At 41.2% G+C, this 27,709-nt stretch overlaps 1 protein-coding gene across 1 annotated transcript in view; it reads right to left on the bottom strand.

Moving 5' to 3' along the window:
• The window catches only part of MPPE1 (metallophosphoesterase 1), a 1,333,952-nt gene that overhangs the window by 599,922 nt on the left and 706,321 nt on the right, over positions 1 to 27,709 (bottom strand). The gene's annotated exons all lie outside the window — the stretch shown is intronic.

A 27,709-nucleotide genomic window follows, 5' to 3' on the forward strand; every position in this document is an offset into this window, starting at 1 on the left:
GTAAGATGACTGCCAAATACAAAGTAAAGCAGTAAAATGTTGTTACCCTGAGTTTATGAGTCACAAGCAATAAATATAGTTTTCTTATCTTAATCCAGTACTTCACATTCCTATGTGTGGTACTAGCTGCACTGCTATGCAAATAAGGTACTGAAAAATTCATCAGTCTTGTTGAGCACACATCTTTAGCTACTAATGCTGTAGTTCAGCTCCAGTCCAAGCCAATATCTTGCATTTACAAATGCACTTTTTTCTGTTAAGTGCTCTTTCTGGTTTGACTGTTCATGAAGTAGAACTTATGTGCAGCGGTTTGTCTGCCAAGGCCATTTTTTATTATATGTTTAGTGTTATGTTATCTTTTTAAAAAAGGCAATACAGAGCAGACGGTGTGAGACCCTCCGTGATGGAACTATACATGAAACAAAATGGTACCCTTTTGGAACATCTCAACAGTAAGGAAGTAACAAAAGATGCGAGCCTATCTAGTAAACCTGCAAAGCACAGTCATAGACAAGATTGGTTTCATATGTCTGCATTTTACAAGCAAGAAAAAAATATATCCAGATGGACAGGAAGGTAACAGTAAAGTCTGAAAATAAGAACAAGTGTTACAGTACAGGTAAACATCATATATTGTAATCTTAAAAGATTACTGCAGATATTAATGGACAAGATCTTGTTTTAAAAAGTATATCTAGCCCACATACACAAAGCACTGCATGGCTTAAATAGATTTGGCTGAGAGCACTGTATTCTATATTGGTCCTCCCTCACATTCATAGGGAATTAATGAGTTGTGGTTAAAACTCTTAGAAACTTTTCTCTGTCCTAACCTACAGGCTTTTTAATTAAATGTGCTGCATTTACATTAGCCCAATACTAAACATTAATTCATGCTTACTGGGAGCAAGAGCTTAAGACATAATCTAACAGAGTATAAAAACTGATGGATGTACTACTATACATGTAGGATATCAAGTACATCAAAATAAGTGAGTGAAAGTGAGGGTCACGGAAGTACAGCAAGAACAAACTGCAGCACATGCAAGGGTGGTGCCATGACCTTATGTGTTACACAAATGCACAGTGGGAAACAGTCCATACTGTAACACAGGTCCCAAATGTATATTGATAACAGACAAGAAAACTGCACAGCACAAAGGGCATGAGGACTGTACCAACTGATTCAGTAAATGTCCCAAAATCTGTACAAAGTCGACTGATACAGAAGAAAATGCATGTGTAATATCATGTGAGTGCACATACAGCACTAAGCAGAAGTACATAATGCAGGTCCAACAATTAAAAATACAATGTACATAGCACATTAGCTACCAGACAAACACAAGTGGTACAGTACTGAATCTATGCTAATGAGGAGCTGTGTGCATACTGTATCAGCTCCAGGGTGTATATGATGAGATATGACATGTCCACAAACCATTTTTTAATCCTCATTTCTCTACTAACCACCTAGACTTACCCTGCTTGCCACTCAGTTGACCTACATATTCACAAAGGCAAGACCCTTATATCCTGGTCATTCATCTAGGGTAAGAACTGAAAGAAGCAGAAGGAATCGTCCTCATTTCAGGAATCAAGTCCCTGCAACCCAACTTCTGCTCACAACATCTTGCAAGCTTTGCAACCACTGAACACAGAGGGAGCATGTGTGTTATCACACATGAAAATTCCTCTGTAAGCAGTCTATTGTTACAGCATCAAATCACTAGGCTCACTGCTGCAGGCAATATAGTGGCACTGAATGGCCACTCACTCCCATCCTCCAATGCCTGATCGCTCCAACACCCATGCTGTTAATTGAGCATTGGTTTACTGTAGCATAGTCAGGGCTTTACCCCTCTACATCACAGGGCTGGTCTATTCCAGAAATTATTTTTAAGCAAAATCACAGAGAAACAAAAATCAGTTTACTTAATGTAGGATTGCTAACACATTTGTTTTCTACATGGGACAAACTCAGACAGACAGACACACACTCCTATGCAGCTGATGCTGCCCCCACATATCCTTAGCCAACATCACCAACTATGTGATAATATAACTTCCAGAAAGGTAAAAATGTGTCAGTAACACATTTGACTGACCAGGTCCAGCTGTCTGGGTTTTGCATGGATGTCATTTGAGGACAAAAATGAAAAACTGGCTATACTGCTATGTAAATGATGGCATTGTTAAGGTCAGAAATAATTTCACACAACACAGTTCAGCAGAGTAGAATGATCTCCCTTATTGTAAAACAACACACGCATATGGGAGACTAAGCAATCAAGTTCTTGTCTCCTTGAACAGGGCGACTGAGATTATTTTTATACTGTAAATTAAAAGCTTCTGAGCAAACATTTTGCTATCAGACTACAGCCACTGACCAAGTAAAACTAAACAACTATACGCTATTTTGCTAACTAAAGAATTTGCAAAACCTTTGCCTTTTCTTATTGGGCACAAGTTCCATCTTCCACATAAGAACTATTTGTGCCGGCACCATAATATGGTTGCCACCTTTTAAGCAGGCCAAAGTGGGGCATGGGGGTGTGGCCAGTATGGTAATGGCCACACACCCTGCCATGACATTACCACAGGGGTGTTGAAGGAGATGTAGTTATGGGTACAACAGTGTGACATTACAGCATACTGAAATCTCACAAACCATTTAAATTATGAAGCTTTAACAGTAAAAGTCAAGAATTGCTGCAAAAACACATTACTCAGTTGTAACAGTAAGTAAACTTTACAGAAAAACACACTACTCATATTAAACAGCCAATTATGTTTTGTTTAACAAAGTAAAACTCTTAAATTCTACATATCAGACTAACCATGACTACTCTAAACCGTCTACATACTGCACAGCACACAAGCACAGTAACATTTTTAAACATGTAGAACTGAGTATGTTTACTGCAAAAGCTAAAGCAAAAAATAAAAAAAAACTACATACTGCACACTACAAGAAAAGTAGACTAAATAACTTCTTTTTAAAATGTATACTTTGCATTTAATTTGAAGGCCTGAAATAGTGCCCAGTTTGATATAATATTTGAATAAAAGTCACTTCATTTCATCCGCTAATTTATATTCATCATTAGCTCATCTTTTAACAAGTCCACACTACAACAGTTTCACAAATCTGTCCATTTACTTTTCACCACTGAGAAAACTCTCTTTGCAAATCCATTTCATGATGGTATAGATAATACCATAGCAATTACTGGATATAGTGCAGTCAGCTCAGGCCCTTTTCTGAAGAGCTTCAGCCACTTTTCTCCTGGAGATAAGCTTGTGGTACATAATTCTTGGAGAAAGGGCTTGATTGCTAAATAGTCCTGGAAAAGATGATTTTCATCTATGCCATTGACACAGGGCAGTGGTCACACTGAGTAAGTCACTGAAAACAAAGGGCTCAGTTAAAGATAATCTAGACAGTGTAAACAAATAGTTGTTTTCAGTAAAATCAAACCACTGTTCTAAGTACCTGACTGCTGTCTCCAAAGAACACAATGAAGTCTCTTTTCAGTTTGTTAACAGAAGTGCTGTCTAATGTGCTTATAAGTACCCTAAGTTTCCACCAAAGAAAGCATCTTTAGCTCTTGCCTGCAGTTTTTCCTTGAGAGAGACCATTACAGAAAATGTTTCCATGGCAGTAAGTGCTGTTTTTTCTAATATACTTATATGTTAATTGAAATCTATGAGAACAACACTGAGAAAGTGCAAATAGTACTGGGGTAGTGAAGGCAATGCATTCTCATCATGCTCATTATCTGAAAAGTACCGCCATATCTTCCGGGGGGGGGGGGGGGGTCTCCTCTTCTCCCTGGCAGAGAAAATATGACTGGAGCACCGGGAGATTTTTTACTACTCTGTTAATGGCTGGCAGAAGTGAAAGCCACCTTGTTGGCACATGCCTTAAGAGACATTTATTTATTTAACATTTGTTTACCAGAAAAGTCTGACTTGGATCAAGCCAATTTTCAGAGGAGGCCCGGGGAGAAATGCTCCAGACACATGTCTTTGTAACGTGGGAGGAAACCAGAGCATCCAGAGGAAACCCACACGAACACAGGGATGACATGCAGACTCCGCACAGAAGGCACCCCAGCTGAGAATCGAACCGGAGAACCTCTTGCTGTGAGGTGACAATGCTAACCACTGCAAAACTGTGCCTTCCAGACTCTCAAATTCCATGTCACAAAAGTCAAAGAAGTCTTTCAAGTCTCTGGTCCTTGTGGCAGAACCTGAGAAATAGCTGAAAAGTTTCATCACAAACACTTCCACAGCATAAGGTAGTTGTACTGCTGCTTATAATGTGAGCAATGCAGTTAGCCTTCTGGAGTGATGGGCATTTTTCTTTAAATCTGGTGTACACACCAGATTTCTTTCCATAGTTCACACTGGCATTACCAGCCCCCATATGCTGAAATGCTGTTCCTGGGCAAGGAGTGCTTTTCCATAATGTTTGAAATCTGCTGTGATACAGCCTGGGCAGATTCATCAGGGTCTTCATAGAAGTCCAAAAGACCATTCACCACCCCTTCTTCTTTGGAAAAATACCTCACTACAAGTGGAAATAATTTTATGTTTCCCTTGCTGGCAGCATCTGATGATAGTGCAAATGAACTGCCTGGTTTCTGAAGGTCAAGTAGGAGGCATTCCAATGAGTGTGGTTCCAAAATATTTTCAACAATGGCTTCAGCCTTAGTTCTTCTGTGAGATAGTTTTTTTGCAACGTCTGAGTCACTGTACAACCGGCTGGCCAGTTTTACTGCACAGTCCAAAATGTTATAGGAAATATTGTGTTTAACAGCATGGAACACCTCAGAGACTTCTGCTGCAATGATCTTAAGTTCTGGTCCCTCAAAGTTTGTGTTCCTTACTCACTCTGTCATCAGGTGGCTGGATTTTGCTTGACGAATAGCAGTCTTATGCTGTTCAGTTGCCTCATGTCATGCAACATCATTTCTTCCACCATGGGTGACTAGTAATTCCTTTTTGCAGTATCTGAAGAATGCTTTTACATCATTGCACTTCTCGATCCAGTTATATTACATTTTCCAAACATCCTGCCACTTGCAAATTCTCTTGTTGGTGGTAGGCTGTGATGAAGCTGCTGCTCTCTTCAATCTTGAATCTGTACTTGCCTGATATACAACATATTTAACAAAACTGTTAGTAGGATGCAGTAACATAATGGCACACAAATGAACTGGCTAGAAACACCAGTAAGTGAAAGAACTAGCTAGAAGCACTTAAATTTGAAAGAACTGGTTAAAGGTACTGGCATTTGAAAGAACTGGTTTGAAAAGCACTGGCATCTGAAACATGAAGCAGTTTGTAAAGTAGACGTCCTTACATTCACCGCTGCAGTATTCATTACAAATGGGGATTCCCAGATGTGAAGCCCATTGTCCGGCCAGTTTACCAAAGTCTACCATTGCTTTAAGGTAAGCTGAATGTCACCTACACACTCCTTGCATAACATAGGGCATAAAGGTGACGTTCAGGTGTACCATCCACTGAACTTCTTTGCCGCCAGTCTAAATGCTGTTTTTAACTGTCGGTCAGTTACCTCCGTCTGTTTTTTCTGTTTGTTGGCATTCCGGTGATTACTCCTGTTTGCTGAAGTCCTCACCATTACAGATAAGTACCCTGTTGGGTTTTTTGTTCTTTTTTTTAATTGTTTTGTGCTCTTTGTGGGTGGGGGGTTAATGTTTCCGACGGGTCTAGAGGGGTTCTGCAGTTTCTCTTTAGGAACGAAGTTCCTACTACAGTTGTGGAATGCCATCTTGAGTCAGGACTTTCTCCGGTTTCTAGGACGAACATCCCTTAAAAAAGAAACAGAAAACTAATCATGTTTCTTCTGCTCCTAGAGATCCACAAAGTCAGTGGCAGGCCTTCACTCAGGGGCTACTTAATGCTTTACTGTCGTTGAGGCTTCCTCAAGGGGTTTCGATTCCTGCTCCTCCTTGGTCCTCTTCTTCTCCTAAAAGGCCCAGAGAACTGAATTCTTATCAGATGGATTCTGATGATGAATTCCTTGCTTATTCTACCCAGATTCCTTCTACTTTAGACTATGGGTCTGAGGAGGAGGACTCACACTCTCGATAATCCTTCTCAGGAAATTTCCTTTGGGGACACAATCTCTAGGATAATGGAGTTTTTTAAGTGGGATTGTGCCCAGGTTTCGGATATCCATAAGAGGTACTACGAGTTACTGCAGATGGAATCTCCTAAACCTGCAGCCATTCCTCCTGTCTTGCCTGCTTCATTGGGTTTTTTTTCCAATGCCTCTAAAGCGCTGGATTCTCTACCCCCTGCTCCCAAGAAGTCTGATAAGTTTTATATGGTGCCTAAGAATTGTTCCTTTTGTTTAAATGTCCTGCTGCTGACCCCTTTGCGGTATCTGTAGCCTCTGATAAGCCATCTCAATTGCTTCCTTCATCCAAGTTACAACCTTCTGACAAGGACAGAACCATGGATAGGCTAGATAAGAAGATTTACACTTCGGCTACACTAGCTTTTAGGGTTATTAATTATCAGACCCATATCTCTACGTATGTTTTGGCTCTTCTTTCTCAAGCTTGTCAGCTTCTTTCTGATCTTACAGACTCTGACAGTAAATCTTCTGATCTTTCCTTGCTAGGGAGAGACCACCTCTCAAGTAGTTCATCATTTTATCAAATGTAGTTATGATGCAGCAGATGACTCTTCTAGGGCTGCTACTTTTGGTTCAGTTCTGATGAGGTATTCTTGGCTTTGGCTTCAAGCTCTGAATGATGATATTAAAGCCAAGTTGCTGGATGCACCTCTAGATAATAAACTTTTGTTTGGGGAAATGGCTGCTGGTTTATTTACGTCTCTTCAGGACAATGAGAAGGATTTACAGGAGCTTAAACATGTCTTTGTTTCTCCTGTGCCTAAATTTCAGCAAAACTACCCTTCTAAGCCAGCCTTTGTTCGTAGGCAATCTTGCCCTCTTTCTAAAGGTAAAAAGTGTGGCAAACGGACTCCTCCTGCTAAGGCTACTTAGACTGCAGGAGTTCTGAAGCCCTCCTTTCCTGACAAACCAGGTGCCATCTGACTATCCACCTGTTCCCAGCCACATTCCTCTTTCTCTTTGCCTTTCTCTTTCTCTTCCTGTTTGCCTCCGAATCACCAAAGATTCTTGGGTTCTGTCAGTCATTTGGCAGGGGTACTTCATGGTCTGGATTTCCTGTGCTCCTTTTATGGGCATTCTTCAGCCTCCTCGGGAACAAAATCCTTTTTTCCCCAGTGGTTCTTTGAGACCTCTTGTCTCAGGGTACTATTCAAGAGGTGCCTGTTTCCCAAAGAGTGAAAGGGTTTTATTCAAGAATGTTGCTAGTGCCCAGAAAAGACGGTACTTGGAGACCTATTCTAGACCTCTCCCATCTAAATATTTTTCTGAAGGTGCCTTCCTTTTGGACGTTGTCCCTTCAGTCCCTTTTTCCTCTCTTGCTCCCTCAGGCCTCTCTGGTATCTCTAGATGTCAAGGATGCTTATTCCCATATTCCAATCCATCCTCTTTTCAGGAGATTTTTGCATTTCTCTGTTGCTTCCTGGCATTTTCAGTTCTGTGCTTTGCCCTTTGGTCATTCTACTGCCCTGAGGGTATTCATCAAATGCCTCATTCCTGTGATTGCTTTTTGCAGGCTTCAAGGGATCCAAATCTTTCCTAACTTGGACGACCTGCTGATTCGGGCATCCTCTCCAGAGGTCCTTTTGCAAAATCCTCATTTTACCATTTCTTTTCTTCACAGCCAGGGGTTCATGATAAACTTCAAAAAGTCTTCCCTAACTCCTTCTCAGGATCATGTCTTTCTGGGTTGCAGGATTCAAACAGTGCCAATTCTGGCATCCCTGCTTCCTCCAAAGGCCTTAACTCTCATTTCTTTCTTTCAAACTCTTCTTCCCCTGGCCTCCATTTCAGCCAGGGAATTTCTGAGAGCTCTGGGGTTCATGGCTTCCACCATTCCGATGCTCCCTCTGGCCAACCTCCACATGAGGAAGTTCTAGTGGTTTCCGAAGTAGGTGTGACTTCAGCATGCGCATCCTTTAGACTTTCCAGTTGCTCTTCTTCCATGTATCAAGAAAGAACTTCTGTAGTGGATTCAGTAGTTGTCTCTGAATCCAGGGCTCCCTTTTCAACCTCCTCTTCCCTCTCAAGATCTGTTCACAGACGCTTCAGATGTGGGATGGGGAGCAACGTTTGGCTCCCTGAGGGTGCAGGAAGTGTGGTTGCCTCATCAGCAGATGGAACACATCAGCATCAAAGAGATGAGAGCTCTTATGCTGGCTCTTCAGGCCTTTCATCCTCTCTTCTCTTTGGGGCCTCTCAAGGTGTTTACAGACAATACCACAGTTATGTGGTATATCAACAAACAGGGGGATACAAGATCTTACTGTCTTTGCCGACTAGCACTTCTGGTATGGGATCTGGCTATCAACTATCAAGTGACTCTTCAGGCAGTTTATACTCCTTCAGATCAGAACATTGTGGCAGACAAATCTGTGCAGCTCCTTCACTCCATCCCACGAATAGATGCTTCACATGGATGTGTTTCTGGACATTGTTCACCAGTGGGTTACTCCTCAAGTGGATCTCTTTGCCTCCCCTCTGAACAGACAACTTCCTCTGTTTTGTGCCAGAGTCCCAGGTCCTCTGGTAATGGAAGGTGGACGCGCTCTCATTTTCTTGGAAGGGGATGTTTCTTTATGCATTCCCTCCCCTTCCTTTCATTCCAAGAGTCTTGATCAAGAGTCAACAGGATGCTCTCAAAATCATGTTGGTGACTCCATTTTGGCCCCGACAGCACTGGTTCCCTCTACTTCTGCATCTAGCCAAGGGCAATCATCACAAGTTACTTCACAGGGTGGATCTCCTCACACAAGACAAGGGGTCTTTCATCCATACCCACCTGTCCACGCTTCAACTGACACTGTGGGTGATAGGGTTTTGAGTCCTCATAGACACCTTTTTTCTGAGGATGTGCTGCAGGTCTTGCAGGAGGCCAGGAAACCTACTACTAGGAAATCCTACTTGTCTAAATGGAAGAGGTTTTCTATTTGGTGTCTTTCTTGTGACCTGGACACACTTTCTGTGGATGTTCCTTTGGTTCTCTCATATTTGTGTGAGTTGCTCAATGCTGGTTTGGTCTATTCTTCTACTAAGGCCCACTTATCAGCTCTTTCTGCCTGTCTGCCTTTAACTCCTCTGTTAGCTTCTAAATTTGAGGCTAAGCAATTTCTTAAAGGCGTCCTAATTGTTAGACCTCCCAGGAAGTCTGTTCCTCCTCCCTGGGATCTTAATTTAATTCTGGAAAAATTGACTCTGGCTCCTTTTGAACCTGCTGTTTCAGCTTCCTTGCAACATTGTTCTTGGAAGACTGTTATTTTGTTAGCTCTTACTTCTGCTAGACGGGTGTCTGAATTGCAAGCCCTTATGGCTTGTCCACCTTTTATGATATCTCATGAGGACAGTGTGTCCTTGAGTACTAATCTTTCTTTCATGCCCAAAGTGGTTAATGAGTTGTCGCTTAATCAGTCTATTAATTTGCCTACTGTTTTCCCCTATCCGCAATCTGACAGTGAGAGGGTGCTGCATACCTTAGATGTGCATAGACAGCTCAGATTTTATTTGGATAAAACTAAAGCTATCAGAAAATCTGACCAGTTGCTTTTTTCAGTTAATCCTAGGTCTTTAGATTTGACTGTTTTCAAGCAAATTATTTCCACTTGGATTTCAAAGGCTATTTCCTTCTGTTACACTTTTCATGTCGACAGCCTTCCTTGTTTTGTAAAGGCTGATTCTACTAGAGCTGTGGCTTCTTCTGGTGCTTTTTTCAGAGGCTTAGACACTCATTCTACTCTTGAAGCTGCTACCTGGACTTCTGTGCATACCTTCACCAAACACTACCAGTTGAATGTTATCTCCAGAGCTAGACCTGGTTTAGCTGATGCCACTCTTCATGGCTTCTTGGAGGGCTCTGCTGCTTCCTCCTCCCAGGTTTCTTCTTGAGCTTTTGCACTCTCCCATTAGTAAGGAATACTGCAGCGGTGAATATAAGGACATAGTACAGTTGTGTATAATCTTACCATAATGGTAGATGCCCTTGCCTTCACAGCTGCAGTATTCACTCCCTCACTCCATCCCCTTAGTTGTTTTTCCTTCCTGGATGTGCAGGTTCTGCTGTTGCTACTGGAGCAATGAGTTCTGAGGATAGTATGCCTGAAAGTCACCCTTATGACCTACGGTACGCAAGGAGTGTGTAGGTGACGTTCAGCGTACCTTAAAGCAACGGTAGACTTTGGTAAACTGGCGGGACGGTGGGCTTCATGGCAGGGAATTCCCATTTGTAATGAATACTGCAGCGGTGAAGGCAAGGACATCTACTGCTATGGTAAGATTTTACACAACTGTACTTTCCTTTGACATACATTCACTGAAGATCTGAGGAGTGGAGCAGACAAACCATTTCAAAAGGTAGAATAGCAAATGACATAAGGCAGTTTGTTGGGATGGTCCCACTGATTGTCCAATACAAACAGCAAATGCCTTTAATACTTTCTTTACTACTACTATATTAAATCTAGCAAATCAACTAAACCCTGATACCTCCAATTTGCCAAGCCCAAGCTCCATTCCCCCCCCCCTTTTCACCTTGAACCTATACCCACCTCCTATATCTCCTCCTTACTTCAAAAATTAAAACCTACTACCCCCTCAGCTGATAAATTACCAGCAGAATACCTCCAAATAGGAGCCAAAGCCATTGCCTTCCCAATCTCCATATTGATCAATAGAACTATAAAAGAAGGCACCATTCCATCTATTTGGAAAATCTCACACATCATCCCACTTCACAAAGGTGGTGACTCTACTGAGTTCTCCAACTATTGCCCTATAGCTCTACTCTCTCCACTTGCTAAAATTATGGAGAAATGTATCCACAAACAATTAATAACTCACCTACTTCAGTATAATCTCCTTGCTAACTGCCAACATGGATTCCGGCCATTTCACAGTACTACCACTGCCTTGCTATCTTTACTAACTCTATCAACAATAATCGTAATAACAATATTCTTTCCTCAGCATTCTTTGTAGACCTATCTAAAGTGTTCGACATGGTTAATCATCAACTTCTCCTCCACCAACTGAAGTCCCTCTCACTGGACAATCTTGCTATGAACTGGTTTACATCATACCTAGAAAACCGTAAACAAGCAGTTCTCTGGCAAAACCATCTTTCTGATCTCCTTCCCACCTCCCTAGGTGTTCCTCAAGGCTCTATTTTAGGTCCACTTCTGTTTTCCATTTTCATAAATGACCTTCATCTCTCTACCCCACTCTCCACCTGTATTCAGTATGCTGATGACTCTACTATCATCTGTTCTGCCTCATCCCAAACTGAACTTCATTCTATCACACAAAAAGCCTTTACCACTATAGAAGAATGGTTCTCCAACCACTGTCTTCTCCTCAACCCCAAAAAAACCAAACTTTTGCTCTTTAAACCCTCTCATTTGTCTCCCCCACTTCATTTTACACTTACATCAAACAACAATACTGTTATCTCTCCTGACCCCACCACCAAACTCCTAGGAATCACAATTGTGGGCGGTGCAGTGGTGCAGCGGTTAACGTTGTCGCCTCACAGCAAGAGGTTCACCGGTTCGATTCTCGGCTGGGGTGCCTTCTGTGTGGAGTTTGCATGTTCTCCCTGTGTTCGCGTGGGTTTCCTCCGGGTACTCCGGTTTCCTCCCACATTCCAAAGACATGCATCTGGAGCATTTCTCCCCGGGCCTCCACTGAAAACAGGCTCTGTGGAACCTAGTTGGACTTTCCCGGTCAACAAATGATAAATAAATAAATAAATAAAATAAAATAAAATAAAACAATTAAAGTTTGACACTCACATAAACACTACAATAAAATTGACTAACAAAAAACTTGGATCCCTTTATAGAATAAAACCCTTCTTGACACCAGTTGCCAGAACCACAACAGCTAGAACCCACTTAATTTCTACCCTATTATACGCTTCCCCAATATTCAACAATCTTTCTACAAATAATCTTAACAAACTAGCTAGAGCATACAACAACATCGCCAGATTTGTTACAAATACACCTTACAGGACTCATCACTGTCTGAACCTAAAACAACTAGACTGGCTTGAATTACCTCACTTATTACGTTTTAACCAACTTATAATCGCCCATAAAGCCCTATACCAACCCAATAATATCCCTATTCTCTCTTCCCTCATAAAACTTTATAACAACTTGAGAAATCTACGCTCTGCTAACAAAATGTTGATTCATACTTCCTTATCTAACAACTCAGCAGGTGACTCCATATTCTCTAACTCAGTTGGTAAAATATGGAATCAACTACCACAAGACCTTACAACCCTATCCTCTCTCCCACTATTTAAAACTAACCTAAAACTTTTCTTCTCCAACCACTGGTTATGTTCTTGTACTAACCCTGCCTAGCTGTTATTCTCTAATCTATCTGCTACCCACATAACCTAATTTTTTCTACCTTAAATCTTTAAGTACCCAATCTATACTCAAATATTCACTCTTAATTCCTATCTCAGTCACTACTTAGTACTACTTAGTACTACCTACCATGCTCAAAACCTACCAGATACTGTACTTACATTTCTTTTTGTATACTATGTTAAACTGAAGATGAATTACTCTATATTAATGCCATCTCCTAATCATTAGCATCAGATGTTTATATATTTTTAAGTATATTTTTGTTTTTATATGTATTTTGTGTGCTACTTTTAGTATATTTTTTAGTATGTTTTTGTTTTGGAGCTTTTCTCCCCGGGCCTCCACTGAAAATGGACACGTATCCAGTTGGACTAGCCCGGTCAACAAATGTAAAATAAAATAAAATAAATAAATAAATAATCGGGGGAGGGCATTTTGCCCATTGAAAACATGACATTAAAGGGACAATCCCAGTGTTTAAAATTCGGGTCCAAGATACAGCACAGCAAAGTAATGCCCACTCTAATGCATCATTCAAACTCCCTCCCTCAGTGTCAATTTTCTAGCAAACTTCCTGTACACCTCCTGTTCCAATGCTGCTTTGGCTCCTGATCCCAAATGCACTTTATCTTTGTGTTCCTATCGTGCTGCTATTGCACTTACGGCTTGGCTGAATCTATATACATTCCTGCATCTTTTTTCAAAGCGTCCCTCCACAAATAATACATTTTTTGATTGTCAGTCTGTGCTGTTTCTCAAACTAGTTATGCTAGTTAACTGTCATGTTTTTAAAAAAAAATATTTTTTTATGTACGTGCCGATATGTATAGTGTATACTGAACTGTGTACCTGAGTAGGCAGTTTGTTGGGATGGTCCCATTCTGATGTTTGCATTGCATACAGTATTTCTCAAACATACTTCACAACTGTGCAGACTTTTGCTGAATGTCCTGTATTGTTGCCCATTTTTTCTGGTCCGTTTTTCATTAGTTGTTTTTTTTTTCCTGACAAAATAGATTCAGTATTAAAAAGCAATACTGACAGACATTTGTGTTTCTGACTTCTTACCCTTAGTAAATTCGTACTTCTGCATAAGGTGTATCTCTATCCAGCTTCTAAGTTTGTAAGAGTAATAAAAAAAAAAAAATCCCGATTTCTATACATGGTTTAGTCTAGGTTTTTTTTGCTATACGTATACCTCCAGCGTCCATGTCAGCCGCTACATCCATGGTCTCACAAGTACTGCTAACAAAATCTGACCCACTTTTTACACTTTTATCCCACATCCCACTTGACCACTACTTTAGATTTTGTTAGGAACTTTCGTTCTAAGAGCCTCTAATGAGCTATTGTTAAGCAGGAGAACTCTACAAGACACCTGCCATCTGACCAATGCCTTCCACGCAGGATACACTTTTAAACTAACCGCACTGAAATATTATCAGTACCTGGCTGACATGTTCGTTCATTAACTGTTCTCCACTAAAAGTTTGCTTTTTAGAATGAACGCTCATTGTGGATAATTTCCACACTAACTGGAACAGATGATTGTTTTAAAAGACAAAGTTTTACCGGCAGCAGCAGTTAATAAGCACTTAGTGCTGAAACATCAATCTACATTGCAGTTCATTCTCAAGTGCATTGCTGTTGTATTAACCTGATAGGACAGAAGACTGAAATAAGAGCTAGATTAGGGGAATTACATTCCAATGTAATGTAATTCAATGATTAAAATATGCATTGGGTGGTTATTTGTAATATTTTATAGGTAATACTTTACAAGGAGCAGAAGACACGGCTCACCGAACCACCACCTTATGTGTTAATTAATATGAGAGTGATATTAAAGGGAGATTTTAATTGTTTAAGGAAGGGTGCGAAAAAAATGGAATACATGTGAGGAAATTAACGGATGTTATGAAGTGTAGTGTATTCGGTTAATTGGGAAAGTTTATGGACAAACAGAAGAGGAAATAAAAGGACTGAGAGTGATTACTTTATGATGTAGACAGTGTGAGGATGGTGGGGGTGTTTTGGAAAATGGGTTTTCTGATCTTAGAGCAATTTGGTTGGAATGTGGAGAAAAATGAAATTAGACAGGGGTAGGGAATTAAGTGATTGGTACTGAAGTATTGTGACAGAGATGGTACTGAAGTACTGTGATAGAGAGGTATTTAAGGAAGAGATGAAGATGGAGATGTTATGTGTAGAGCGTGTTGTGATAGAGATGGTACTGAAGTACTGTGATAGAGAGGTATTTAAGGAAGAGATGAAGATGGAGATGTTATGTGTAGAGCGTGTTGTGATAGAGATGGTACTGAATTACTGTGATAGAGAGGTATTTAAGGAAGAGATGAAGATGGAGATGTTATGTGTAGAGCGTGTTGTGATAGAGATGGTACTGAAGTACCGTGATAGAGAGGTATTTACGGAAGAGATGAAGATGGAGATGTTATGTGTAGAGCGTGTTGTGATAGAGATGGTACTGAAGTACTGTGATAGAGAGGTATTTAAGGAAGAGATGAAGATGGAGATGTTATGTGTAGAGCGTGTTGTGATAGAGATGGTACTGAAGTACTGTGATAGAGAGGTATTTAAGGAAGAGATGAAGATGGAGATGTTATGTGTAGAGCGTGTTGTGGTAGAGATGGTACTGAAGTACCGTGATAGAGAGGTATTTAAGGAAGAGATGAAGATGGAGATGTTATGTGTAGAGCGTGTTGTGATAGAGATGGTACTGAAGTACTGTGATAGAGAGGTATTTAAGGAAGAGATGAAGATGGAGATGTTATGTGTAGAGCGTGTTGTGATAGAGATGGTACTGAAGTACCGTGATAGAGAGGTATTTAAGGAAGAGATAAAGATGGAGATGTTATGTGTAGAGCGTGTTGTGATAGAGATGGTACTGAAGTACCGTGATAGAGAGGTATTTAAGGAAGAGATGAAGATGGAGATGTTATGTGTAGAGCGTGTTGTGATAGAGATGGTACTGAAGTACCGTGATAGAGAGGTATTTAAGGAAGCGATGAAGATGGAGATGTTATGTGTAGAGCGTGTTGTGATAGAGATGGTACTGAAGTACCGTGATAGAGAGGTATTTAAGGAAGAGATGAAGATGGAGATGTTATGTGTAGAGCAAGAATCTATGAGAATTAATTACCATGCACAGATTGCTGGTTAGCATTTAAGAAGTATAAAAAGTGTATTTGGAGTATGAAATGACAGAGAGAAGTAGATGATAAGGATGCATACTGTAAGATGTGTAATGAGATAGTGAGTCATTTGGAGAAAATAGAAGTTTAATAAAAGTGAAAGAGATTTTTGAAAGAAATAGAAAAATAAATTTGAAGAGTCACTATACAGGCAGAAATATCTGAAAAGGAGAAGAGAAAGGCATTGCTTTTTTGGCAGAGGTGGATAAGAATGTTGTGTCTTTCGGCTTATCCCGGTTAGGAGTCGCCACAGCGGAACTCCGGTCCAGTAATGTTTTGGTAGTGGATTTTTACGTGCCGAGTTACCAGCCCTGATGCACAACCTTCAACAAAGGCACGCCCATTCACGCATGCCTCCACACAGAAGACGCTCTAGCTGAGAATCGAACGGGACAATGTCTTGCTGTGAGGTGACAACGCTACCACAGCACCACTACCGCGGAGAGGTGAGAATCTTAAAATAAGGATGGTGTGAGTAATTCAGACAGAAGGACATTTTGTCAGAACATATGTTGGAAGAATTTATAAAAAAGAGGGGGTATATAAGAATAAAATGGAAAATTATACGTTTTTTCTAAGAAAGTTCTCTGTAAACTAGAAGGGAATATTATGATGCAGGAATTATATTATTTGTTAAATAAAATAAATACAGAGTCTGTATATGAGATGGACGGTATGGAATATGAAGCATATAACAATTTGGAGGTATGGAAAAAAACATTATTGAAGGTTTTTAATGAATGGTTGGTAAAAGGAGAGATTAATAAGGAGATATGTGAACAAGTTATTACATTTATATGGAAAAAAGGGTGAATAAGGACTTACACTTAATGTACATTATAAAATATTTATGATGATTGTACAGATTAGGTTAACAATATTTTGTGGAGGGTATTTTGAGACGGTGGTTTTGGTGTGAAGGGTAGAGACAGCTGGGAATTATTGATTCTAGTAAGAGAAGTGGTGGACGATATATTAAATATGGATTGGACAGCACAGTGGTGTAGCGGTTGCATTGTCACCTCACAGCAAGAGGTTCTCTGGTTCGATTTGTGGCTGGGGTGCCTTCTGTGTGGAGTCTGCATGTCCTCCCTGCATTCGTGTGGGTTTCCTTCAGGTGCTCTGGTTTCCTTCCACATTACAAAGACATGCGATTGGAGCATTTCTCCCCAGGCCCCTGATGAAAATTGGCTCATTCCAAGTCTGACTTTCCCAGTAAACAAAAGTTAAATAAATAAGGAAGTTTGATGGTGAAACCTATTAGTAAAGCATTTTATTGTTTAGAGCAGGATCATTTGTGGGGTATTTTATAAGAATATGGTAGAGGAGGAGGTTAGTAAAAATGTGATAAAGTCAGTTTATAGGAATACCACTGTGAAAGTTGCAGTAAGTGGCTATTTAAGTTAAACTGTTGTGATGGAGAGAAGGGTGAGGCAAGGATGTCCTATGAATGAAGTGTTATTTGCATGAATAATTAATGCAGTGGGACTAAAACTGCAGATTGCGTGGGCAAGAGGAAGGTATCTAATGAAAGGAGGAGTTTGTGTTCTACACTGCATTACTTACGCAGATGATATTGTGGTGATTGCTAAGAACAAATTGTGGATGAAGGTGATGTTGAAAGGTGCTGGTGAAACAGAAAGTAGGTTTGAAACTGAATATAGAGTTGTGGGCTAGAAAAAGAATGTTCAATACAGAGGGTTGTGTTCAGTTAAAATAATTTGTTAGGTACCAAGTTTGGGAAAAGTGAGGTTATTGAAGAACAATGGAATGGGGTGATAGGGAAAATTAGAAAAACTGGAAGAATATGGAAAAGTTTTAGGCCATCATAGAAGAAGAAAGTATCATTGATGAATTCAGTGATCTACTGAAAAATTGGATATTCAGGCAAAACATATATTTTGCCAAGTTTAAAAAAAGGAGAACTTTTGTGAGCTGTATTTTTGTATTGTTTTTGGGGTTCTAGAGTGAACCCAGTGAAGAGGTAAGTGCTATATTTAAAAAAAAAAGATGCAGGAGGTTTGGGGTTTATTAATCCAGTTGTGTATGCTGCATTCCTTAAAATTACATATATTGAGTGTTTTTAAAAGTAAAGATAGTTTTTTTATAAGAATTATGGAATACAGGCAGGATAGAGTGGGTAGAGAAGAGTGTCAGGAGTGATTTGTAACAGACAAGTACCAGTAAGAGTAAAAGGGAAGGTCTACAATAGGGTAGTGAGACCAGCTATGTTATATGGGTTGGTGACAGTGGCACTGACAAAAAGGCAGGAGTCAGAGCTTGACGTGGCAGAGTTGAAGATGTTAAGATTTGCACTGGGTGTGACGAGGATGGACAGGATAAGAATAAGTATATTAAAAGGTCAGCCCAGGTTGGAAGGTTTGGAGACAAAGCCAGAGAGGCAAGATTACGTTGGTTTGGACATGTGCTGAGGAGGGATGCTGGGTATATTGGGAAAAAGATGCTAAGGCTGAAGCTGCCAGGTAACCGGAAAAGAGGAAGGCCTAAGATATGGTTTATGGATGTGGTGAGAGAGGACATGCAGGTGGTCGGTGTGACAGAACAACATGCAGAGAACAGGAAGAAATGGAAACAGTTGATTCACTGTGGCGACCCCTAACAGGAGCAGCTGAAAGAAGAAGAAGAAGATGGAATCAAAATCTGGAAAATTGTGGATAAAGGGAAAGAAAATAAAAACATTTAAAAACAAAGAAATTCATGAGTATCAAATTAAAGCTACAGTGATTCAATGTTAGAGACATTAAAGATTCTAGGAGGGGGTGGTATGAGGTGAGGCTATTGTAAGGAGGTGGTATATTGTAAAATGAGGAAGTGATTAACACCATTAAGGGAAGGAAAAAGAGAATTGTTAATGTATTAGAGTGTCAGGACTTTTTATCGTGACTCGGTGTAAATAACTTGCCAGTTAAATGGAATTTGCTGTATAAAGTTATGTCTCAAAGATTGTTTATTTTGTAATGAATTAAAACACAGAGCATGTCTTTTTGTATTGTAGGAGAGAAATGTGGGAAAGGTTTTTTGTGAATTTAAGCTGAGTGATGCTAAAAGGGTTGAGGATCTAGATGTGAAAATGACAATATATAACTAAAAGGAAAGGTGGTAAAATATGTAGAAAAGATGGATAAAATGTTATTTGGAGGGCTGTGGAATACTTAGAATGCAAGACTTAAGGAGGTACTATATCATACAATTTGGAGGAGATAATGTCAAACATAAGATTATGGTTCTGGCAAAAATAGTGGGGGGTTACAAAGTTTGATATGTTTAACTCTCATAATTTTAATGAAGTAAGTTACTTGTTTAATTTCTGTATTTATTTCTTGTATTTTTAATTTATTTGATAACTGTTAAAATAAGCTAATTTTGGCATTAATGTATGGTGTATATAGTACAATTAAAGGACCCCTACTCTTTTGGATAGGTGCTGTGGGATGTTTTACATCCACGCTACCATCAACTCAAGCAGATGGGGCCTCAGTTTAACATTTTATGCACACACACACACACACCTTATGCTGAACTGTAGTGTCAGCAATCCAGCTACCTGTTGTGAGAACAGAACCCATAGACTTCTGCACCAGAAGCATACGTGATACCTGTTGCACTACATTCACCAACTAATGAGCTGGGTCAGACAGATGGAACCTGTCTGCTAGGAGAAACATGTGAGAGAACAGAGTCCTGTAGCAGTGTAGGGCACCACAATTGCCTCAGCCAGAAGAGTAGAATTATCAGTATCATTTCAGCTCTCTCCCTCCTGGGTTTGTGGAGACCAGAGGGCAGAGATATTGAGTGTATGCATAAAGACCACCCTTGGTTCACTGAATTGCCAAAAAAAAAATTACATCTTGCAAGGATGTGCCTGTGTGAATTAGGTAGATGTTCCTATAATCTGCAATGGATGGAGCTGCAAAAAGATCTTATACTTCACTCCCCTCTATAAAGAACAGGCAGCACAAATGTCTGCCGGATGAGGTTGCTGGAGATGAGCTGTTTAAAGCAGCAGTTGCACAAGAGTCAGCCATATTTCTACATCCTTGCAAACTCTTTGCAGTTTTGCCAGGCACCCATTCCAGTATGCTTGCTTATGTAGTACATTACTGCTATGCCAAAAGCACACTCAGGTGTGCAGAACCCCCCTCCCCCCCATGATGCACTGATGTGGAGAGTAGTTGCTCCACTTGACAAAATGGATCATTTACTAGGTAGTGCAGAAAATGGATTCACCAACCATCCCAGAGAGGTCTGTGATTTTCAGATTTTCAGGGCACACAGCAATGGATTAAAACATGGATGGTATGCAAAATGTGCAAAAAGTTTGTCTGCTAGTGCAGTGGCTTTACTGCATGTTCCGGAAAGGCTGATCTGAACATCCTGAAAATCCAGGATGTACTGTCCTTGAATAACCACTGAATCACTCAGTTGTAAAGACTTACCAGGGCTACCACAGGTACAACACCCACTCTGAACCCTAGAAGCCATGAGCTGCTGAAGTTTACCTGAGAATAACAAGGGTCTGATAAGCAGGAGGGAAGGCATTCATGAAAAAGAGTACTCAGGTGTCATACTAGAAAAGGACTGTTTATATAAGAGAGACTGCCGTGACTTGATCATGCTGCACATTATACTACGGAAATGGATAACAATGCACAAATTCTTTACCTTAATCCAGCTGAAGAAGTTGTAAATGAACAGAAGACAAGCAATCAGGAAGTGAATATCTACATGGCCTGAGCCTGTTTCTCCATTATCAGTGCACACCGTGTAAAGATTTGGTACCAAAAATGGACTGAACATCAGGGTCCAAAACTAAAAATGACTAGCTGTCGCATGACAGTGAAGGTCCCTCTGGTCCCATATCATCCAGTCTCCATAGGACAGGAGGGAAATGATGAACTGGATGTTGACCATGCAAACGTTTTCCCTTACTAAATGACCTTAGATTGATGAGTTCCAAATCAGCTTGTACATCACATTTTCTTGTGAAGTAAAAAGTATCTGTAATAGCACTGGTTCACTGCAGGTCACAGAGACACTGGATGAGTCTCTTGTTAAATGTGATGACTTAACTCTCAACATGAAGCCACTTTTGATTGTGGGGGGGGGTGAACAGTATTTCAAGGCACAGCCCTCCCTTATCCAACTACCTGCAGAAATGGGCAGTCATACTATTTGGTGGCGAAACACCATTCCCCATTCTCCTTCTTGATTACAAAAGGGTCAAGCTATAGCAGTTAGAATTGCTATAGGAGACCCCAAATATTGGGTTTCATTCTCTCTATGGTTTCAAAGAAGATCCCTGCAATACAAATATGTGGGCCTAAGCTCTAGTCACAATGGGGACTGAAGGCCATTGAGCTGCTGCTGCAACTACGTATGGAATTAGGGCCTCCAATTCCTCTTGGATTTAATGGCTGGAAGGACATGCCTGTAGCAAATAGTTAACTGTCCTTTTTCCTTCAGTGCCAGTCAGCCATGTGGCCTAGATCTCTTCTGTAAAGGATGCAACATGAAACTAGGAATGCCTGCATGCTGTAGTGCCAGGTCACATAATGGAGTTCTCTCTATCTGCAGTATAATCAAACAGAAGCACATACACCATAAACAAGCTGATGGTGAAAGATACAGTTACCTGGACTCTGGGAGTCTTTTAATTTCAGCGTGCATCACAGCTTTGATACTTTCAGAGGCTTTGTCTAACAAAATGTGCACAAAGTTGAATACACCATGCCTGATAATTCAATGCCCTGTCAGAGTACACAATACGAATGTCTGATATTCAGAGCTATAAACTCTGTTCAGAGGCTCAACTGCTTCAAGAAAGCTGCCACCAAGATCTCAGCTGGATGAGGATTCTCTTCCTAACCAATGAATAATTTGGTAACCACAAAATATGATTTGACTTATGTACAGAGCCAACCATATTAGGGCTCTCTCAATTTTGAGCCATATCGTCTAGTAGTGCAGAGGACTATGGCTTTGTGCTGTTGTACTTCCACCTCCATTTTCCTACTGTGCTGCCCTGTCAAGCCTGAAAACAGACAAGTATGTCTAGGGGGGCTTACTTGATCAACAAAATGTATTAACAACAAACAAAAAAAGAACAAAACACAGCAAAAACATGAATTATTGGGATTTTCACTCAAGGAGACTTGTCCAGAGTAATGTAGGCTTGCTGCAAGCAACAGTAGGGACAGAAAAAAATATTTTGCGCCCCCCCCCCAACTCTAAGACCATCACCAAATATAGGGAAAGTACAGTTGTGTACCTACCATAAATGTAGATGTTCGAGTGTATTCACTGTTGCAGTCATTACACTTGGGTTATCCTGCTGGCAGGCTACCCGCAGTCGGCCTGAATTCCAAAGTCCTGGTCCAGCGTCAGTTGCTGTCACCTCTTCCCTGATGTCAGTGCGCCAGGGGTATAAAAGATGCAGCCGACGCCATTTTCTTCAGTTTTTCTTGCCACAGATGTCAGGTGCCCCCAAAAGGGTAGGCTAAAACACATTACTTATAAAAGCATGCACTAAAATAAACAATACCTTCATCTACAAGCAAATACACCACATAGGTTGTATAGAATAGAGAAGTACAGATAAGTCCAAGCAAAGAAAGGGGGATGGTGGGTGGGTAACCTGGACTGCAACAGTGAATACACTCGAACATCTACATTTATGGTAGATACACAACTGTACTATGTTCATCGTGTTTCACTGTTGCAGTCATTACACTTGGGTTGAATCCCAAAGCTGAGGTTGGGCGGCTGGGTATAAATAGAATGAGGAGTGGCTATAAGGCCCTGCAGAACTGCATTGGCAAAGTCTGCTCTGGATTTAAAGTAAAGAGGTACATGGTGGTGCTTAGTAAAAGTGTGCACTGAAGTCCAAGTTGCAGCCTCTAAAATATCCTTGGTTGGCACTCCTCTGAGGAAGGCTGCTGAGGTGGCTGCTGCCCTGGTAGAATGTGATCTAATGTCCTTAGGCACTGATTTGCCATGTTGAGAATAGCAGAAACAAATACAGTGTCCTATCCATTTTGAAATAGTCTGCTTTGAGATAGCCTTTCCTTGTGATCCTGCAGCATAGGCCACTAAAAGTTGCTCAGTCTTTCTGAAAGCTTTAGTTTTGTCCAAGTAGAAGCGTAGCTGTCTGGGTATGTCCAAAGAATGTAAATGTCTTTCCCCTTTATTCTGTGGGTTTGGGTAAAAAGTAGGCAAATGAATGGTTTGGTTAAGAGCCACACTGGACACTACCTTAGGCATAAATGTTGGGTTTGTCCTTAGAGAAACCCTGTCTGGATGGAAGATAATAAAAGGTTCCACAGCTTTTAATGCCTGTAGCTCTGAGACTCTTTTTGCTGAAGTTATTGCCAGGAGTAGAGCTGTTTTCCATGATAAGAATTTTATCTCAGCTGTATTGGCAGGCTCAAAAGGAGGCAGTGTGAGTTTTTCCAAGACAAAATTGAGGTCCCATGTAGGTACTGGTGCTCTCCTTGGAGGTCTTATGTTTTTAGCCCCACTGAGGTACTGCCTAATCAATGGATGTGAAAAAATAGGTGGGTCCGTATTGTAATGAGCTGAAATGTCAGAGGCATGGATCTTAATTGATGAGAAGGATAGGCCTTTGTCCAGCATCTCAGTTAGATATTGTAAAATCTGAGGAATATTTGGAGCAAGTATGTCAATTCCTTGTGCCTGGTTCTAAGCACAGAATCTCTTCCATTTTTCTGCATAAGATTTTCTGGTACTGGGCCTCCTGGCCTCCAAAATAACATCCATAATCGCTTTAGAGAGAGGTGTATTCTGAATGGTTACACTATCCGCCATGCAGCTAGATTTAGGGTTCTGAGTTGGCTGTGCAGGATCTGATTGTTTTGTTGGGTCAGTAAGTGAGGAATTTGCGGCAATGTCCAGGCTGGGCCTTGAGACAAGCTCCTTAGGATTGGGTACCAGTGTTGACGTAGCCAATCCGGGGCAATCAGAATAATTTGTGGCTTCTCTTGTCTGACCTTTAGGAGTACCTTGGGGAGGAGAGGCAGTGGAGGAATGGCATATACTGTAAGGTTGTTCCAGCTGAATGACAAAGCATCCACTTTCCATGCTTGTTTGTGATAAGTCCTTGTGCAGAATCTCTGAAGTTGGCAGTTGTGAGGGGAGGCAAAAAGATCTATGTCTGGGCATCCCCATTTCCTTGTTATCATGCTGAAGATTTGTGGATCTAGTTTCCACTCGTGAGGATCCATGAGGTTTCTGCTTAGTTTGTCTGCCAGAAAATTTGTTTTTCCTGGCAGGAATTGTGCTTGCAGGTGTACTTGGTAAATCAATGCTGTGTTCCACAAAATCATGGCTTGTCTGCAGAGGGGGTAGGAATGTGTGCCCCCCTGCTTGTTTATGTACCCCATGACTGTGGTGTTGTCCGTCTTTATCAGCAGCTGTCCTGGATGAAGAAGGTCCTTGAAGGCTGTCAGGGCATTTTGTACAGCTAGCATCTCTTTTTGATTGATGAGAAGATGCCTTTGGCTTGGGAGCCATGTGCCCTGAATACATTTTCCTGCCATGTTGGCCCTCCAGGCATAATCTGATGCATCTGTTGTTTGTGTTTGCTTGGCTGTGGGTAAAGTGAATGGCTGTCTCTTGTTGTGGTGACAGGCCTGTGCCCACCATCGAAACTCCTGTTGCAGGTAGGGAATGCGTGAAATTAATTATTCCAGGCTGTGGCAGTGTTGAATCCAAACACTTTTTAAATAACATTGTAGTTTCCTCATATGCAGTCTTGCATATGGAATTAGCAGAATGCAGGATGCCATGTAGCCCATAGTCTGCAGAATTTTTCTTGCAGATAGCTGGGTTTTTGTTGCCATGCTTTCGAAGTAAGAAGTTAGTTGCCTTTGTTTGTCTGGCGTGAGATAAGCCATCTGGGCAGTTGTATTTAAGCTTGTACCCAGGAATATTATCTCTTGAGAGGGTACTAATTTTGATTTATTTTAGTTTACTGTGTACCCTAGGCAAATTAGCAATCTTTTTACAAACACCAGATGCTTTAGTAGAATGTCTTTGGTCTCTGCTTGAATAAGGCAGTTGTCCAAGTAGGGATATATCTGAATTCCTCTTTGTCTACAGAATGCAATTATTGGTGCCAGGCATTTTGTGAAGACCCTGGGCGCAGTAGATAAGCCAAAGGGCAGTGCAGAGAATTGGTAGTGCATTGAGCCAGCTATGAATCTGAGGTATCTTCTGCAAGATTGTCTGATTGGTACATGCAGGTATGCCTCTTTGAGGTCCAAAGTTACAAGCCAAGCCTTCTTGCCCAGCATGGGCAGAAGCTGCTGCAGAGTCAACATTTTGAATTTCGGAACATCCAGAAAAGTATTTAGAATAGACAGGTCCAGAATTGGTCTCCATGCTTTGTCCTTTCTTGGTACTAAGAAAAGTCTTGAGTAAAATTCTTGTCCCTGCTCTTGTTGTGGCACTGGCTGAATAGCCCTCATGTCCATGAGGGATGAAACTTGGTTTTGTGCCTCTGCCCATTGATTGTGTGGCAGGTCTGGCATACCTTTTGCCTTTGGAATGGTGTGAAAGTGAAACCTGTAGCCCTGAGAGACTATATTTAAGGCCCATTTGTCCTGGGTGATTATGTGCCAATTTTGTGAAAAAAGTGCTAGCTTTCCCCCCTAAGGGTGCTGCCAAAAGATAAATGCTTGGCCTTGGCAGAGGGAAGTCATTGGGACTGTTTCCTAAATGGCTGTGATTTGTCTTCTCCGCTTTTGGAGGTAGAAGCACCCCATTGTTTGTGCCTGTATGATCACCGGGGCTGTTGTCTGCCTCTAGGGCGTCTGTATCTGCCTCTTTGTGGCCTGTCTGACATAGGAAAGGACCAATTCTTAGAAGGCCAGTTTCTGCTAAATCTGGGTGGCTGTACCTGTAAGAAATCATTTACTGTCTGCATAGATTTAGCTTTATCCTCCATTTTCTTCAACACCTCTTCTGCCTTAATACCAAACAAAGTATCATGCTGTAATGCAGCATCCAATAATTTTGCTTTAACATGATCAGGCAGAGTCTGTTCCTTTAACCAAGCATGTCTTCTAATGACAGAACCTGTTACAGCGGCCCTGCAAGAGGCCTCCAGTGAATCATAACCACATTGCAAAGTATGCTTTCCCACTTGTTCAGCTGCATGCAATAAATCCTGCATTTCCTTGTTCTCAGAACATTCAGAATTTGTCAACATTTTCTGTTTTAGCAGAGACATTAAGTATTGCTGATATTTAAGCATATGAAACTGACAATTTAAAGCCCTTACAGCCAAGTTAGCAGAAGTGTAAACTTTTTCCCCCATCTGTCCAGTGCCCTTGAATCTCTATCTGAGGGGACAAGGATTTTTGCAGTAGCGGCCTTGACCCCTTTGGGACCCTGAGAAATGGTTTCTGGGTCAGCAGCAGAGTTTCTACATAGAAATTTATGAGAATCTGGAACCCTGTAGTATCTGTCTGGCTTAACAGGTGCAGGAGGTAGAGTCGGGAGTCAGGACGGACTCTGAAAATACATTATCTACAATGTCTAGAACAGGTGGAATAGCAAGAGGTCTGTGCTGAGGTAGTAAAAGAAAGTCTATGAGCCTTTTCTTAGAATCTGAGTAACCTTGGCTCTCCCAGTGGAAATGCTCCCTCATGGTTTGCAGGGTTTCCCCAAAGGAGTAATCCTCAGGAGGAGAAGCTGAAGGAATAGATTCTTCAGCATCAGAATCCTCATAGGGAGGAATAGAATATCCCTGTTCTGAAGAGGAGTCAGAGGAAATGGAAACCTGATCAGAGGAATCATATTCAGTGTCTTGCCTAGGCCTCTTATCAGGAGGGGGATGGGAACCCCTGATCAAAGTAATTAGGTCTTTGGCCATTTTGAGCATCTGTTTTTTAGGCATGGAAGTTTGTCCTGGACAGTGCTGTACTTGTTTCCTTGTCTTTAAAACTGTTTTGGTCTTTGTCTTGGATGCTGAAGTTGGCTTGATATAGAGCTGTGTAGGTCTGAAAACACCCTCAGAAGCCGATGCCTGCACAACGACTCCGGAGCCATCTGAGGGATTAGTTTCCGAAGGCCCAATACCTTGAGTATCCAGAGGCCTAGTTGTCTCCACGTGGGAGTCGGAGGCGGCCTGTGGCTCAGAGGTAGCGGGTGTCAGGGGCTGCGAAAGCGCCTCACTGAGAACCGGCAACTGGCTTAGAAGAGGCTTCGTCGTCGGTTTTAGACCTTGGATGCCTGTCCTTTTCTTTTTCCTTGCGCTTTTTATGAATTCCGGTCATCGGCTGTTCCGACAGCATTATATAGTTAAACCTTCGGCCAAAGTAATGAAAAGCAAAATCGTACCGATGCTTAATACTGCGTTGGTTAAATCTAACACAAAACCGACAACTAGCAAAGTCGTGGTCAGGCCTAGGCAAGGAATACAGTAAAAATGAAAATCCTTATGAGGTATTTGCTTCCCACAAGAAATACAATTTTTAACTTTTTCTGACATCGGTCTGGAGCAAGAAAAAGGTTTCCCAACGGGGTACTTAGCTTTATTGAAGACTTCGGATCTGAAATTCAATTTCGAAAAATCTCAGGAGTCAGCTGACCGGCACTTGAAAACTGCTTTTGCTTTGGGCACCGCGCGGCAAGAAAGACTGAAATAAATGGCGTCGGCTGCATCTTTTATACCCCTGGCACACTGACATCAGGGAAGAGGTGACAGCAACCAACGCCAGACCAGAACTTTGGAATTCAGGCCGACTGCGGGTAGCCTGCCAGCAGGATAACCCAAGTGTAATGACTGTAACAGTGAAACACGATGAACATCCTGGGGAATGGCAAGGAGGTTTCATCTTTTTCAGTAATGCCTGGAGATTTACACACAGATCATACATCCAAACAAGGGTCCAGAAACACAGGCC

Source organism: Protopterus annectens, chromosome 3.part1 (genome assembly GCF_019279795.1).
Source record: "Protopterus annectens isolate FY-2018-M chromosome 3.part1, PAN1.0, whole genome shotgun sequence".
Taxonomy (NCBI): Eukaryota; Metazoa; Chordata; order Ceratodontiformes; family Protopteridae; genus Protopterus; species Protopterus annectens.